This window comes from Marmota marmota, unplaced genomic scaffold (assembly GCF_001458135.2).
Source record: "Marmota marmota marmota unplaced genomic scaffold, marMar, whole genome shotgun sequence".
Taxonomy (NCBI): Eukaryota; Metazoa; Chordata; class Mammalia; order Rodentia; family Sciuridae; genus Marmota; species Marmota marmota.
The window spans coordinates 21,708,776-21,725,890 of NW_026000242.1; the positions used below are offsets into that span (position 1 = coordinate 21,708,776).

Sequence of the window (17,115 nt, forward strand, 5' to 3'; positions counted from 1 at the left end):
GGGTGGTCAACAAAGCGCGGAGCTAATAAAAAAAATAGTTGCTTGCTCTATCTACCTGCACTGCAAAACTTTAATAGGTTCTTATCTGAACTAACTGCAACTTCATTATACATCAAATTCATATCAAGACAACATAGTAATAATGCTTCCCCTCTCGGTTTGCATACCGAGATAATAGTAAGTACAAGATCAATAGATATTTGCTTAATATAAATTATTATCCAACTAGAAGCAACGCAGACTATATTTTTCATAAGCTTTCAGGTGAGAATTTTAAACAAGTCACAAATGAAGTGACTGCAGACTAAAGCTAGCACCTTGGAACTATGGCATGAATTAAGAACACCTCGCTCTCCAATCCCTAGTCAAAGATCTGGTTCTCCAGAGTTTCGGGCAGACAGAGCAGATTCAAATGCTCTAAGTCATGCTAGCATGCTTGCATCACTGATAGAACAGAAAGAGGGCCAGCATGACAGAAGGATGTGCGACAGTGACAGGGAAGAGTCAGAGATGAAGGCAATGTCCAGAGCTGAAAACTATGGTATGAAATTTAGACTTTACTCTATGTCAGCTGTCACAGAAATGCAGAATGTAATCATAATGACAACTAAATGCAAACTGAATTTTAAATAGGCTTCACACTTTGTCCCACATGCTGTTGTTATTCATGAAAGGGTCCTACCTCTTGAGGCTTTTAAAGACACTGTCACTACAAAGAAGCGGGAAATCCACTGAGAGTTGAAGAGAAGTTCTGCCCCCAAACTGAACTCAATTCCTGCACAAAGCAAAAAGCTACAACAAAAAGAACTATGGAAAAACCCCTTGGGTACTAGCTGCCAAGAACTTCCCATCTAATATACCCAGACATTTGTAGTTTTTATCTATGACTCTATGCAGACAAGAACTAGCAAGGTTAAAGCAACTCCTATCTGAGGTGAAAGAGTGAGATTTTTGTGTCTGAATTAACCTCAGCGGTGCCCTGCATTTATCATGTTATACAATAACTGTTTACACAAACATGGATACATATTGATTTGTCAAGAGACTATATTTCATGGCAAATCTATAAATTATTCTACTTCCTACATTCCAAGGTTAGACTCAACTAAAAATTAATCTCGATTTAAGGGAGAACACTGAGCTTATCATAGCTACTATTGTCCCTTCTGGAAGCAGAGAGATTAAAGCCCCAAAAGATTAAAATTGCACAAATATTTGAAAGCAGGCCCTGTAGTAACACAGTTCCTTTTGCCTAGTGCAGCTGAAATAAACTCATGTCTCTTCTCGCTATCTACAATTTAATACATATTTGGGGACAACTTCTTTGGTAACTCCTCTATATTATCAAGAAGCAGTTCTATACCTTACCAGAGATGAGCTTCAAGAGAAAATATTAGAATCTTACAAGATGAATGCCTCAGATACCTTGCTTTAAATTAATCCTCCCTCTCCATCTTTGGTTAAAACTTTAAAGCACATGGGGATGGGGATGGGGAGTAACAGGGTGATCTGGATCAGTTTCCCTTCTTGACATATTCTACAATTACTTAAATAATCAAAGAAGTGAAAGCAAATTATCATTACTACTAGACTCTTATTATTAGCCTCATGAAACTTGATAATTCAGATTTATATACTATATTCAAGTGGATATCAAGGCTGTTATATTATTAGTGCTTAAAAAAAGAGAAATCATGACCAGTCTCTTGAACCACTCATGGAAGGAAATGCTCTAGGGACTGAAGAACATTTTCAAACTTTAAAATTTCAAAGCTTCTTCTTTGAAAATCCCTGCAGTAGAAAACCATTATTGACAAGAGTGTGGCAAGGACCTCGGGTGAGCTGAGGCAAAGAACAAAGAGAGAACTGCTGTGTGACATTACTTTGTAAGGAATACATCATCATTTTGTAGCAAATGTTGGAAAGGTCTAGCTGTTTTGAAAGATAATTGAGGGCATGTTTTATATATACAGTCAATATATTCTTTCAAAGGTTATTTCCTCCTCTCTAGCATTAAGTTACCTTCTTTGTAAGTATTAGGTAATTTGTAATTTTAAAACTAGTTTATATTTTCATTTTATTTAAATTATAAGTAGTAAATCTAAGGCTTTAGGGCCATTTTATACACATAATAGTTGACAGTATATTTTAGCATTGCGTCCTCCTTCTAGGTAGAGTCTGGAAGTCGTTCCAGCCCCTGATTAATGCTTTGTATCTTAGGAATCACCAATCTCTTGACATAACCAAACCCACTGTCTATTACCAGCCAGTGTTCGCTGGTGGTAGTTCACAGTTCTCAACTCTACCCATGGACAATGGTATTGTATCTCTATCAGGACCTTACTCCAAAGAGTCTCACTTTAACTCCTTTCCATTTTCTTCATAGCAGATCCTGTCAACAGTGTTTCTGTTTGGCTGAGTAGAAATTATAGTACATTAATTCCAAATAACTAGAAAATGGTAACTCCAACACCACTATGCTTAGAGTCACTTATATTCATCTTTATTGGATACAAAGAAAGTTGTCATTTTTTTTTAATTAAGAAAAATGACTCTGGAACTTTAAATCACGCAGGAACATTAGGACCTGATTGCTATGTGGTGTCTGGTTGGGTTTCAGTGAAATATCCCTAACCCAGCTGCTAAAAGCCAGGGGTCATGAAGTGACACTGGTCTGCTGACAGCCCAGACCTAGTTAGATCATGTGAGATGAGCTCAGTAGATCCAAGCAGCCCAGCTACAATGCTGTCAACCTGGTCAGAGAGAACATCCTCAACACTCTTGGAAGGTAGAATGAACCCTTCCACAAAGAAATTCTCAGTAGCTGCCTGGAGACCACACCAATGATGGCTAATGCCATCACCAAAGCCCCACACTCCCAAGGCATGAGTCTTAGTCATAGGGGTAGCTTTACTACCAGCCCAGTCTGAGTCACAGAGTGTGATGATATCCCAGACTTCTCAATGTTGCAACCAAGGGAAAGCTGCAGCCAGGCTTCCTGGAGATTCTACACACCAGGTGGTAGTACATTCTGGGGTTGTGCCAGGCCATGGAGGTAGAGCCATTGGCCACATGTTATTGACCTTCTGTCTAGGTCTGGAGGCCCTACCAGCTCAGGCCACCAGTCCTTCCCCTAGATTTACATGAGGGACCTGGCAAGAACCTTGCCTCATGCCTTTGATACAAATCACATGCAGGAGGTCCTTAATGGAGTGACTCCAGCCCCCACACTGCCAACGCTGAGTTTGCCCAGGCCTTGGACACTGCCCTGTGATGACCAACCTTCATCCCTCTCCTCAGCAGGTGATAAAAGCTGTCTTTGTGGGAGAGGGTTTCATCATGCTGCTGGAGGGAGAAGGCAGTCCCATGGTAAACAATAGCCATTGGCTATCAATATTCCTTTCCGAAGCTAGAAGTTGCCTTCAAGTAAGTTGTATGTAGCCCAAGTCAGGAGGTACTTGGCAGGGGCTGAGGACCAGAGACTTCCTGGTCAGAGACTTTGAATAGGCTCTGGTAATCCTCTACAGAAACCACCTGGTTCTTAGAGATTCCTTTCCCAGTCTTTCTTCTCCGTTGTTCTTCTACCTCATTTAACTGAAATAAACTCCCCACAATCCAAAGGTTATAATCTTATCAAGTTAAGACCTTAACTTTTTTACTCCTTGTAAAAGAATTTAAGTGCACTGTTGTCCCAGTTCTCTGTGTTAAGAATGTCCTGAGGTTTTGACAATAAAGATAAATTATCACTCTAAAAACAAATGAATAAAAACCTTTTTTGCATTACTCATTTATCTGAACGATCATAAAATCTCAGTGAGATAGATTTAGAATTTGTACACAGTGCTAGATCTTAGTAAAACAAGTACCATAAGAATGGTTGAACTATCATTTCACTTTCCATTTAACTCAGTAAGAGCTCAGCACTTGCTAACTGCTTACCACCTTGCTAGATACTAAGGAACATGAGGCTACCATAGTATAGTTGTGTTTGGCAGTTGGTACATAATCTCTATAAGTACACCAGAGCATACAGTACAGAAGAGTACTATGTAACACATGGATGGATGGACTTTGTCCTAAAGGGAGTGATAATTTCCTTGGAACAGTAGGAAAACCAACAAATAGTTTCAAAGCAGGGAATGTCAGCATAAGGCTAAATAAAATGAAGCAAGAAGATTTCCTAGGAATTGAGCAGTGCTGCCAACCAGTTCCTACAGCCATGTGTCACTTAAAAATGGTGATACTTTCTGAGAAGTGCAGTGTTAGGCAATGTCATTGTTGTGTGTATTCATACTAACCTAGATGGTACAGGTCATTTAGACACAGCCTCTTAATTCAATCAAGAGATACAGTAAACAAAAAATGTATGAGGATGCTGTCAGTCTAATACTGCACACCTTTTTTTAATAAGTAGGAGTATAGTTTAAAATAATAAAAAAGGTATAGCAAATAAATAAACCAACAAAACAGTCATTTATCATCATCAAGTATTATGTTCTATATATAATCACATGTGCTATAATAGTTTATAGAACTGGCATCACCACAAACATGAGTCCTGTGTTGTATTGCAACTATATATGATAGTCATGATGTCACTAGGTCACACGGATTTCTCAGGTCTGCTATAATCTTATGGGACCTCCATCTTAAGCTTATATGTGCTCATCTTATATGTGGTCACTATTGACCCAAACATCATTACATGGCACATGGCTGAATGTTTTTGTACTTATCAATAACTAATGACTGAACAGCTCATCCTCAATGAAGAATTACATGTTTTAAAATATGCTAAATGGAAATGTTTTCCTTTGTTTTTGTTTTCTTTTTGTACTATTGTGTTCTAAGAGGATCTATATGAATCTTATAAAGATGCTACAACACAACAGATTTTTTTAAATTAAAAAAAATAGTTTTTTTAAAGAAAGCAAAAATAGAACAAAGGTAGGAAGAGAGAAAATGTGGTGTGAAATAAACTGACAGAATGCATGCCTGAGGCGGTGCAGGTGAATGGAGGGTGCAAGAACTCTGGCTCTGAACACTTCGGAAACAGAGAATCAAGCTCCATCCTTTGATCTGATGTGACATGAACTGATGTAACACTTGGTGTTGACCACCACACCATTACCAAAAAAGTGGCCAAAACTGTTAGATGTTTCTTCCACTAAACACTATTTCTTCAGCCTTTCTGGTCATAAATTAACTGAAGGTACATCAAAAATATCAGATTTTTAGATTATGAGAAGTATTTTAGATTATTAGAAGTATTACGAGATATTCAGGTTGGTAGGTAAATGTCTGACGGGAAACAGGATGTTCTAGCTGACTGTCTTTTCTCATAATGGGTTTACTAATTCCCAAGGGAAAGGGAAGCTTCATAGTGGAGAAACCTGGTAATCACCCTTCAATCAAGCAATTAAAGTTTACATCTATAGTAATAAAAAAAGCCTTATTCCTGCCCCACATGCACATCTTGAACTTATTCTTAAGAAAACATCAGACAAACAAAAATTATGAAATATTCTACAAAGTAGATAGACTAAATGCTTCAAAATATCAATGTTGTGAAAAATGAAAATTGAGGGTATTACAGAATTTCACGTCCAAGGACAAGAGAAAAAAATTTCCATCAAGGACACTATTGTGTCAATTAGCAAAATTTGAAGAAACAAGACTCTGGTAACATATTCTACTAGTTTTAAATTACTTAATACAGATAATGGCACTGTAGCTATTCACTATGTAAGTGAACACCTCTGTCTTAGGTAACGCACACTTAAATATTTAAGGATTTAAAAAAAGGACATGGTGGTTATAATTTATTCTCAAGAGAATAGAAATCTACAGCAAATTCTGGAAAAAAATGTTAAAAACTGATGAGTCCTGGTGAAAGGTATATCAAAGTTTGTTGAACTGTTCCTCAAACTGTTCTATAAATTCATATTTTAAAATTGAAGGCTAACTTTTTCAGTAACTACTAATAATATGAGTACCTTAAAATCTTGAACACTCTCCTTCTCATGAAGTAAGAATTATTTCCATATTCCCACAAAACAAAAATATTTTTCTAGGATCAATCATTCATTCATTATTTACTTATCTCTAGACAACAGGAAATAGAAAGTAGGCAATGACATTCAAGTGTTCTATATACAAGAAACAGGATAAAAAGAGTAGTGAGGTTTAAGTTACAGGCATTATATGTATGGGGATTTTTTGAATGCATGGAAATTGAGATCTTTCATTTAGTTCCATTTTTAAACAAGCTTGAATATACAAAAATTTCACAGAATCATAATTTTATAGCAGTTATCTGTAGTTTTAGATTATGATAAAAGGTATAGGGAACAGCAGAACATAAATTACTAATGCCTAAACTTGATGTTTTCCAGCTATATTTCACATTTCTCCTTTAACTTAGATGTCACAATGTAAATATTGTATGGTCAATTTCAGCCCTAAAGAATGACACTGAATCTGCCATAGGGGCCAAATGTTCAGAATAGAAAATTTTCTTGTCTGACTTTATAAGGTCTGTAGACTACAAAATTCCAACTGTGCTTCAGGAAACAATATCAGAGTTAGTCTACTGCTTTGTAATATAGAGGCTACCAAAAATCCATTCACTTAGAAAATCAAAAGTCGATCTGTGAACATTTTTGGAAAAAAAGAGCTAGATTAGAAAATTAGAAGGTTAAACTCCAGTAATTAACAACTGGCTACAGGATCTTGGGCACATCACTAAACCTATTTGTTACTTCATTAAAAAATATTACATTTGATTAACTGTTGTCTTGTGAATCATCTCAAAACTCTAATGACTTATAACTCTGTAAGTATGCTGTTATCTACTATTTGTGTCTTGGTTTTGATGAATAACACAAAAATCTCAAAAAAGATTTCCTTGTTTAGTGACATTCATAGTCACACTAACTAGATAATTACTGGAGCAGGGTGAGCCTGGAACTCCATGGTTAACCACATAATGAGAAATATTCAAACACACTGGCAAAATTCAAAGTGAGTTTTATTCCTGGCAAATACTGGCTCAAATAAGGGAGGAAGAGAATTACAGCAAAGAGCAATTAGCAATTGCATCAGCTGGGAATATGACAGTATATATATATATATATATATATATATATATATATATATATATATATAACATAAAATTTTACCTTAATATTTANTATATATATATATATATATATATATATATATATATATATATATATATATATAATATTACTTACAACAAAATGAGGACTAAATATTTAATTGGAATGAAAAAAAGTATATGAACACACAATTATGGTGAATATTATATACTTGTACACTTTCCTAAACAGAGTCCCTCAGATATATGTAACAGTAAACATACTATGTTTTTGATTGATACTGCTACTATGAGTTTCCCAGACATCTTTGGTGTGTCTGAGAATTTTGTGTTATGAAATGAATCTGAGAATTTTGTGTTATGAAATGAATCTAACCACAAAAAAAAGAAGAAATCTTCAGGAAATTTACAATGCAGAGCAGTACTTAAAAATAACAAGCACCATCAACACAACAAAACTCATGTACAAATATGCTGAGGTACAAAGTCAAGGTCATCTTAGACCTTATTTAATGAGGTGTTATTACCAGAAACCTTTGGGTTTAAATTAGAAGATTACAGTGTCCACATGTAACTGTGAGTAAAGGTAAATGTATATACAGAATATAAAATAATAGAAATCACTTAGATTTCTTTTATGCGCAATAATAAATGCAATGCTGGCAGTCTCTTGGGAGGTATTAAACCGGAATAACAATACACAACAGAAGAAGAAAAATCTCATAGGTTGATTTCTTAACTTTAATACCCGAACTCCTTGGGTACAGGGGCTTTCCAATAAAAGAGTTAAAATATGTGGGTATAAAGACTAGCCCTTACACCAGTTGACAAATTTCAAACTTTATGAAAATGTGCAATTTAACATAAAATATCATTTTGCTTCAAGAGTTTGGTTTGTGTAACTGAGTAAATAAAGTCAACTCAATATGAGTTAATGAATCTTTAGAAAGTTAAAAATCAACATTACTAGATGGGAAGGCCCACTCAAAAATCTAAAACAATCATTTCAGTATATTAGGTTCAGGACACACACAATAAAAGGACTCAGAAACTCCCTTCTCAAAGCAGAAGGATGGCCCTATAGGCTGGGTCACTGCCTCCTTCCTCTACTCATCTTCCTCCATCACTCTGTTCCTATCCTGGTCATAAAATCTACTGCCTTCTATTATGGTTTATGCAGCTTCAATTTGCTGGATTCCTTGTCAACTTTCTTCTGCTATTAATGGTTTTTGTTTCTCATACTTATGGGATCTCTTCATGCTGTGAGCTTGAACTTCTGATGCCCGGTACTGCGTTGGCTCTCAGGACTTAAGTCTACTGTGTTTTTCCAATTCTACAGTTCACATCACTTTGCTTAATTTGAGTGCTCCACGACAACTCATGTTTTCCCAGGTATGAAACAATAATGTAGCTGCCTCCTGTACAAACCGAAGCTGGATCCTAGCCCAGACTCCCAGACTTGTCCTGGACTTGGCCTCTATAGTCCAAATTATACTATATGGATCAAAAGAACATAGGCAAACTACATTTTGATCTATATAAGGGAAAATATCTATTAATCAAAAACAACTCATAAGGTCCGGTGCAGTGGCACACGTGTAATCTCAGTTACTCAGGAAGCTGAGAGAGAAGGATCTCAAGTTTGAGGCCAGCCTCAGCAACTTAAGCCCAAATTCTCGCTCAACTTTGTGAGATCCTGTCTCAAAATAAAAACTAAAAAAAGCTGGGTACATGGTTCAGTGATAAAGCACCCCTGATTCAATCCCTGGTAACAAACAAACTCCTAAAAGGAATGCTCTGAGTATAGTACAGTGGCTATGAGAGCTAACTCTGGAACAAACAAGCCTGGGTTCAAATGCAGTTCCACTATCATGTACCTAACTGAGCTTATTATTTAATCACTCAAGTGAAGATTATCTCATTTGCCAAATGGAAATACCAATCATCTAAATAAAAATAGTCCACATAGCTGCAAATGATGGCTTAAGGTTTCAGTGAGACTATGGCATACAAGTGTTAAGAGTACCTGCTACTTAGGAGGTGCGATTAGAAATTAGATAAAACCTAAGAATACGCTTTTTTAAAACAGTTTCAATCTTCTAAAGACAATTTCATAACATGCCTGCAAATTCATTAACAATCCTCCCACCAAAAGGTGGGGCCCAATTCCCTTCCTGTTGCATATGGGCCAGCCTAAGTCACTTACTTCTACCATATAATAAAGCAGCAGCACTGCATTGCTTGAGTTTGGGAGCTAGGTTAATAAAAGCAGTCGCTTCTCCTTGGTACACATATACGCACATTCTCGCTCAAGTGTGTGTGCTCGCGCTCTTGTGCGTGTGCTCTCTCGCTCTCTCATTTGTACCATGAACCTTGGAAATTCTTGTTCTACATGTGCGAAATCTGGCTACCTTGAAGGACCATGCTGGAAAGAATACATAGAGAAAGAAATGCACAAAGAAATCAAGGCCAGCCAAAAGGCATCTGAATGAGCCTTCAAAAAATTGAAGTAGACTTCAAACCACCTTAGCTGATGACCAGCAGCACAGGGACAAGTCCCTGTGAGCCTTAACCAAAGTGCAGATCCATGAGTTAATAAGTGATACCACTTATGTGTTATAAGTGGTATCACTTATTAACTGTGTTGGAAAACTAGGACACTACCTTATCCATTTCTTCTTAAAATATTGGATACCAAAGTTATAATTTTTAGAATGCATAAAGTAGCATTCTCTATTAAATCTGAGAAGTTTTAGCAACAGTATGGTCCTATTTGTTCTAACCAAAATGTACAAATCTCAACTCCTTTTCTTGATAATAACACTATTTTCAATGTTGAATTTGACAGCAGTATTGAAACATTAAGAGTCAAAATGACCTTTAGCAAAAAACAGTATATATTCATATAGCTGGGGATTTGGCAATATGCTGAAACATGGGAGTTAAGATTTTTGTTAGCAGTCTGTATTTAAAAGATAAAACCCACATTCTAGTTAGCTGTGATGCCATCCAGCACACTTCCTCCCTGGCTTCCTTCCTACTGAAAAAAAGGAGCCCATTCTTGCCTGTGCAGAATCCATCCACATCACCCAGCAGGACAAATTACAGTTTGGCCTTTTCTTTTTCCTCTTCTTTTTATTCATTATTTTAAGCTTAGAAAGCTTCCTTCCAATCCACATCTTGTGTTTCTATGGAGCCTAAGAGGATACCACATCTGGTAACTTTTTCAAGACATCAGTGACTGGGATAGAGAGGGAACTTAACCAATAAGAGTATAATCAATAATGTATAAGAAATTACAAACTGCACATTAGCTGCAACATCCAAAAAGGTTTGTCAGGCAGTTTAATAAAACATAATTTTAACTACATTTCCCAGTCAAAAGAGAACTCATGATCTTCATATATAACAAGACCCCAAAAGATTTTGTCCACACATTTTGTGAGGAAGTTTATTCAAATTTGCATGTCAGTTAGGAAGCTTTTGATGTTAAGCAATAGAAAACCCAATTCAGAGTAGTTTCAACAAAAGAGAAATACATTAGTTCAAGTAACTGGAAAAAACAGAAGTAGGGGAAGCCTCAGGTTTGGCTAATCCAGAAATGCAAAGATTTCAAAGATCTAGTTATTTCAGTCTCATTGTATTGCCTAGGATGCCAGCTTCATCCATGGGCACTGGAGGAGCGCAGTCAGGAGACCATTTCCCTCCTTGTTCCAGTTTGTCAAAGTAAAGATAATGCTTTTGCACACACTAAACCCAAATCCTTGCTATTTCCCCAACTATATCATCTAAAGTTATGTGCTTAAGAAGGAATGGCATATGTTCAGTGGTTTGAGCAGGGGCTTACAAGGTTATCTCTGGCAAGAAGGGACAGATTCCACGATGGGCAAAGAGCCATCTGGTCAATCCTCCAGGACACATGGGTACTTCACCAGGAGATATGCACCCAATGAATGCAAAAACGGAAATCAACTCCCAGGTCCACCAAAATTCAAATCATGTACTAAATGGCCTATTCAATCAACTATAAAAGAAATTCCTCACTTTCCAAATGGATTTTGTTTTCAAACTTCACCCCTATGTCCGCTTTTATCTTGAAATATGATTACAGCATGAGAGGCACAGAATGCATTTTCCCACTGAAGTAATGCATTAGTTGGGTACCCAAATTAGCTCTTGGTATATATAAGCCATTTATAGTGGACGTATTTAAGCTGGGAATGCCTCTTTCCCTCCTCTCCCACTAGATCAGAAAAAGTAGAAACTCATCTACAGGCCATCGTGCCCTGGCACCAAGAGGACAAAAACAAGACTTTCCCCACAGTCGACTCCCTGCAAGAACAGCAAAAATAGTAAGACCAAAATCTTCCACAGAAGCAGCAGCTCAGATGACAGGAATGTCAGCTTCCCCATACAAACGCCCTCTGTGCCTGTGGAACAGTCATTTATGTGAAAGTATTTTATCTGATATTTTATTGATCTGAAACAAAAACAAACCAAAAGAACAACTCTAGAACTAATTTTTTTCTAGTCTAAGGCTATAAACTCCTAATGATATGGATGATCCTGTTAAGTCAGTTCAGCGTGTTTGTTACTAAAATTTCACTACTTTTGTGCATTCTACTTGAACACTTTGGTTCCTTTCAGAAACTCAGAAACACATGGTGTAATTGAGACCTTATTTAATAACCCAATGATGATGTTTAAAACAACACTGGCATTGGTGTACTGAGCTACCTCATAGGGTACGCTCCTCTGTCTAATCCTCACAACAGCTGTGCAAGGTAGGTGTTACTGGCCTCAGTTCACACACATGGAAATTCAGGCTTCAGGCACTTTGAAGATGTGCCAAATTCACATGATTAGAACATAATGGGAAAAGGATTCCATCATAGTAAACATGAGTCCAAAATCCAAGCACAGAAAATTGCAATGAATATAAACTGCAAACAATTTATTAAGTTCAGTCAAAATTTTTAAAAATACCCGTCTCTCATATTTCCCTTGCCCCATACATCACTCGTGGTATTTTGAGAAGGGAGGAAACACTATGTTCCAAGAAAAATGTTTCCCTTTGGTTTTGAAAGACTATCCCATAGTACCCACTACAGTTTCTCTAAGCAGGATATTGACCCATCCACAGCTGACAAATTGTCCACCTGTACACAGTTTCCTAACAATGCCAGATGAGAGTTCACTAGGACACTTATCATGACAGTTGGAACTAAACTGTGTAGAGGTATGAATGATTCTCTGCTCACCAAATACTGAAATTCTACCCAAACAAAAGTCTGACAAAAATGTTGATATCAGAGATGATTTGAGATGTTACTCTCTAGATCAGGACTTCTTAGACTTGACCGGGCACAAGAAACACCTGAGATTCTGGTTAAACACAAGTTCTCCTTCAGGAGGCCTGGAATCAGCCTGTGATCCTGCATTTCTAGCAAGCAGGAGGTGAGGTCCACACTCCCAAGTCCACACTCAGTGACAGACATTCAGTTCAGAGCAGAACTCGCTAAGAACAAGGAGAAAATGTGCTCTTTAGATCCCAGTGGTAAACAGAATACTTAAATTACAGTCATGAGTACCAATTTTAATCTTAAGGTATGGCATCCTATTCTGCATGGCTGCTATCAATTGGTATTTTTACTTAACAACTTCTTTAATATTTATTTTTTAGTTGTAGTTGAACATGATACCTTTATTTTATTTATTTATATGGGGTGCTGAGGATCGAACCCAGGCCTCACACGTGCTAGGCGAGCACTCTCCCACTGAGCCACAACCCCAGCCCCTACTTAACACCTTTTGCCAAATTTATAGATGCTTCACAGATACTATTTGGCAAAGAGCACCCAGTATAATATTGGTCATACTTGGGGAATGTTACATGCTATATATTTCTCTTTTGCAAGGCACCTGAACATTTGAAATTAAGATATAATGTAGTATAAAAATAAGTTATTTAACAGTTTATCAAAGTAAATTCGCTGTGGAACTTTCATTTAATGTTGTTAATACTGTTACCGTTCTATCATCTTACAGAACACAGATATGGAAAGAACAAAAATATGTTTGGAGAATCAAAAGTATGTCACTTTGATTTCTGCCCTAGCTCACGCTTCCAAAGAATGAACTCAAGGATTCAGTCCTATCGTCACAAACTATTTTTTCTTATAAACATCTTCTAAATCTGATTTGATGGATTTTGTTGTTGTTCTTGTTGTTGTTGAAAATAAACTTCAGGATAAGGAAATAGCTAATTTTGCTAATTTGATTTGCAATCAAGGTATCCCTAGTAATTTGGATATTTAAAAAAAAAACATTTATAATGATCAACAATCAGACAAGAAGGAGGGAAAATAGCATACAATTGTAAAGATCAAAAAACAAAGTATGCACAATATTTAAAAAGGTATTTTATATTATTGAACAAGCTGGAAGTCACTGGCAAAACGGGATCCCTTAGGGAAGAACTGACTATTACACAGAACAAGTAAAGGTCTTGAAGCTTAGAAGACTCCTTATAGCCTCTGGTGAACACCAATAGACCAGCCACTGCGTTCAGTTAACATACACTTTCCCCCCATTTGTAACTATGACTGGCCCTGTGAATGGCATCAGAATTAAATAACATATCTGAAAGTGCTATTAAACTATAAAGTATTATATGTCAATAATTAATCATAAGTTGACCCTTTCCACTTTGAAGGTATGCTCTTGAATCTTAATGTTCTGCAGGAACATCTAGACAGCTCTCGCCCCCTATAAGGATGAGCCAGAATTTACTTGTTCATATCCCTTGTTAAGTTTTTTATAAGAGGAATAAAATGACTGAGTTTTGTTTTTTCTCTTCCCAAGCCACCCTTCTTCCTCCCTGAAACAACGACCTGACGCCAAGAAGTACAAATGCCAGAAGGTGACCACTGCATTATGATTAGCACAAGAACACAGGTCACAGAAGGCAGGAGAGAGCAAAGGAGCCCAGGTTCCTTCAGGCATTCTCTTAGGCTGCCTAACTCCAGATTTCCCCTTGCAAGAGGCCAATAAAACCATTCCTGATTCAAGCCATGGTTAGCTGGGTTTCCTGTCACTTGTACTTGCTGTAATTTTAATTCGACTAGCTTTTCTAGTGCGTCCAGAAAATTGACAACTATTGAGTCTTTTTTTTTTTTTTTTTTACTTACCTGGTGAGGAATATGTCCACAATTCAGAATGAATGATATCAAAATTCAATAATGTATCTGAAAATGTTACGAAAGACAAAAAGTATTGCTCTAAAAAAAATCTTAAAAAAAAAAAAAGACAAGCAGAAACTTTCAATCACAGGTACGACCTTTCCACTAAAAAGTTATGCACCTTGAATATAAAGAGTTCTGCAGGCACATCTAGGCAGCCTTGGCCCTCAGGCCTCCCAAAACCTGTTTATAATGGTTCCTGATATATTGCTCAGGTCAGGACCACAACCATGGCTTGACACACATCTGAGCACATTTTTCCACAGAAGTATAGCCAGAGACAATGAGGCAGTCTCCAAACAAGACTTGGTCATCAAAGAACAGGGGTTCTGAGCACAGCCTGTGTGGTAGAAATTTTACAAATCAGCCTGGAATAAAGAAAGTCTAAGTAAAACCATAGAAGTTCTTCCAGTGAACTTTGCAAAGTATTAGAATTAAAAAAAAAAAAAAGAAAAAATTCTTTGGGATCCTTCTAGAGGGTATAACACAAAGGGAGAGAAGTGTTACTCTCATGCTTTTAGGCAAGTAAAAAAAGTAGGAGATGAACAGAGTCAGAGACAGCAGGCCCCTGGCCCAAGGGAGTCTTGGAATCTCAAGAGCCATGGATTTTTAATTCCATTGTCCCTCTAAATCTGCTCAGTGAGAACAGTCCCTTCACCTGCTCTCAAGGTGAGGCTGCAGGCACTCTCTCAGATTCTTCCGGGCACTCAAGAAATGAAAAGACTTCCCTACCCTGGTTGGTGTAGGGAAGAAGCTATGTTTTATAAAGGGTTAAAATTCTACTTGGCTTATCTTTTCCACATATCTCCTTTTTCATTTACTTCTTCTGTTACTAATCATTTCCAAGATTACTGTAGGGTTTGAGATAGGGAAATTCCTCTTGCTTGATACAAGATGGCATCTTGTTCTCCAGCCATGGAAGTGCTTAAAGCTAACTTTCATGGGAGTTTTCACAGGCTCTTTAGAGACTCACTTCCCTAGTGGGCTTCCCCAGTGTGGATAGTACCTCTTCTGTGGCTAACCACTCCTGACCCTTCAGCTTCTGTGCCAGTGTATTCCCTACAGCATCTTCCTGGTGAGGTTCTCTACCTTCTGGGAACCATTCCTTTAGAAAATGACAGGTGGACATTTCAACAGGGGGTTCCCGAACAGGTCCTGGGGTCCCTGCACCTTTGGCATACTATCAGTTAGGAATGAAGCCACCACTTCCTGGGAACTCTGCTTCTGCTGCACACATCACAGGACATCCCAGCTTCCTGAAGCAGAGTTGGGCACTAGACCCCTGTGTCCCATAACTATAAGAAAATCATACTGTGCTCTTCAAGTAGTTCCAGTGAAGGGCCTCATCACTCTATGCAAAGATGTTAAGACTTACAACAAAGCTCAAAGGATCCTTTACTCCAAATTCTTTTTTTTCCATAGCCATACTCTTTTTATCAAATGTCAAATATAAGAATTAAGTAATTCGATTATGCAAACTTCCTTTGAAAATCTGTAAGTCTGTCTGGTAATCTACCTCTATATAGGGTAACAATGGCAAGACATTTTTCCCACCTGAGCAGCAGAAAGAACAGCATACCCCAGAAAGGAAGAGGTGATATCAGCAGGAGGGAGTTCTCAAAGATACTTAAACAGTATCTAAAGAGTCCCTCAAATTTGTAGATGAGAACAGGGACTTTGGGGGTCTGGAAACCTTGCAAATTGAAAACTGAACCAATAACCCAGTAAAACATAAGCAGTTACTATTATGCTTTCATTAATATCTAATAGATGATAAATTGGGTTTATCAAAATGAAATGATAATGAAATCTCAATTATGTTTACCAGTAAAGGACACAAATTATCCAAAGTTGTACCTATTTAGTCTTAAAATATATAAAGTGACTCAGTGTAATTACCAATCACTTTTCTAATGATATTTTCCTTAGGATAATATTAGGGTTAATCAGAATATCTAGAGTGTATACCTCTAAATTAAAAAAGGAGATGAGTAGGAAAGGAGTAAATATGTTCAGAGGTATCCTGAGTTGCCAGGGAAGTTAGTCTAGAACTTAAAATCAAACTACAGAAAGGTCACAAGACGGGTAACATACACATTCAATAACCATCTTGTATGTTTCCCCAATAGGCAATTATAGAATGTATTTCTACACCAAGCCACAAAAATATTTTCTCAAAATACTTTGCACAGAAATCATAAAAAAGCTTGGCATAAATGTTTGGTGGCTTCTTTCAATGTTATATTTTTAAGAAGAGGGGAGGGGACAGGAGGAGAAGACAAAAGGAAGAAACAGCATTTCATCAGCTAGAACAAACAACAATTTATCCACCACTTGGACCATGAATCCTGGATATAAGCTTTTAAGGTACAGATCGAACACTTTAGTAAAGTGAAACATTTGACAGCCACAAGACTGCAGCCACCACATGGTTCTCCTCATCCCATTATGTGCAGAGCTCTCTAACAATGTTGAGCATTTCAAAATAAATAAATAAACACAAAAGTCTGTGCCTTTAAAAATAGCTTCCTAAATTGGAGACACAAAACACATGCACACTGACTGTGGGTACATGCCCACACAAGCCGGACTTGGAGAGACTACAATGAAAGAATGAAAAACAGAAGGAGAAAAGTGGGAGTGGCACTTTCAAACAAGACTTAAGAAACAGGCAGCATAATAGAGACACCACATCCTGGGTTAATCCGTGCAGAAATGACTGCACAGGCAGAAGATAAGCTTGAGAGGAGAGTT

General features: G+C 37.2%; 1 protein-coding gene and 1 pseudogene across 1 annotated transcript in view; one reads left to right on the plus strand and one right to left on the minus strand.

Moving 5' to 3' along the window:
* Positions 1–17,115, minus strand: part of Arhgap42 (Rho GTPase activating protein 42) — a 275,396-nt gene that overhangs the window by 135,143 nt on the left and 123,138 nt on the right. The gene's annotated exons all lie outside the window — the stretch shown is intronic.
* Positions 433–14,060, plus strand: LOC125613885 (annotated as a pseudogene).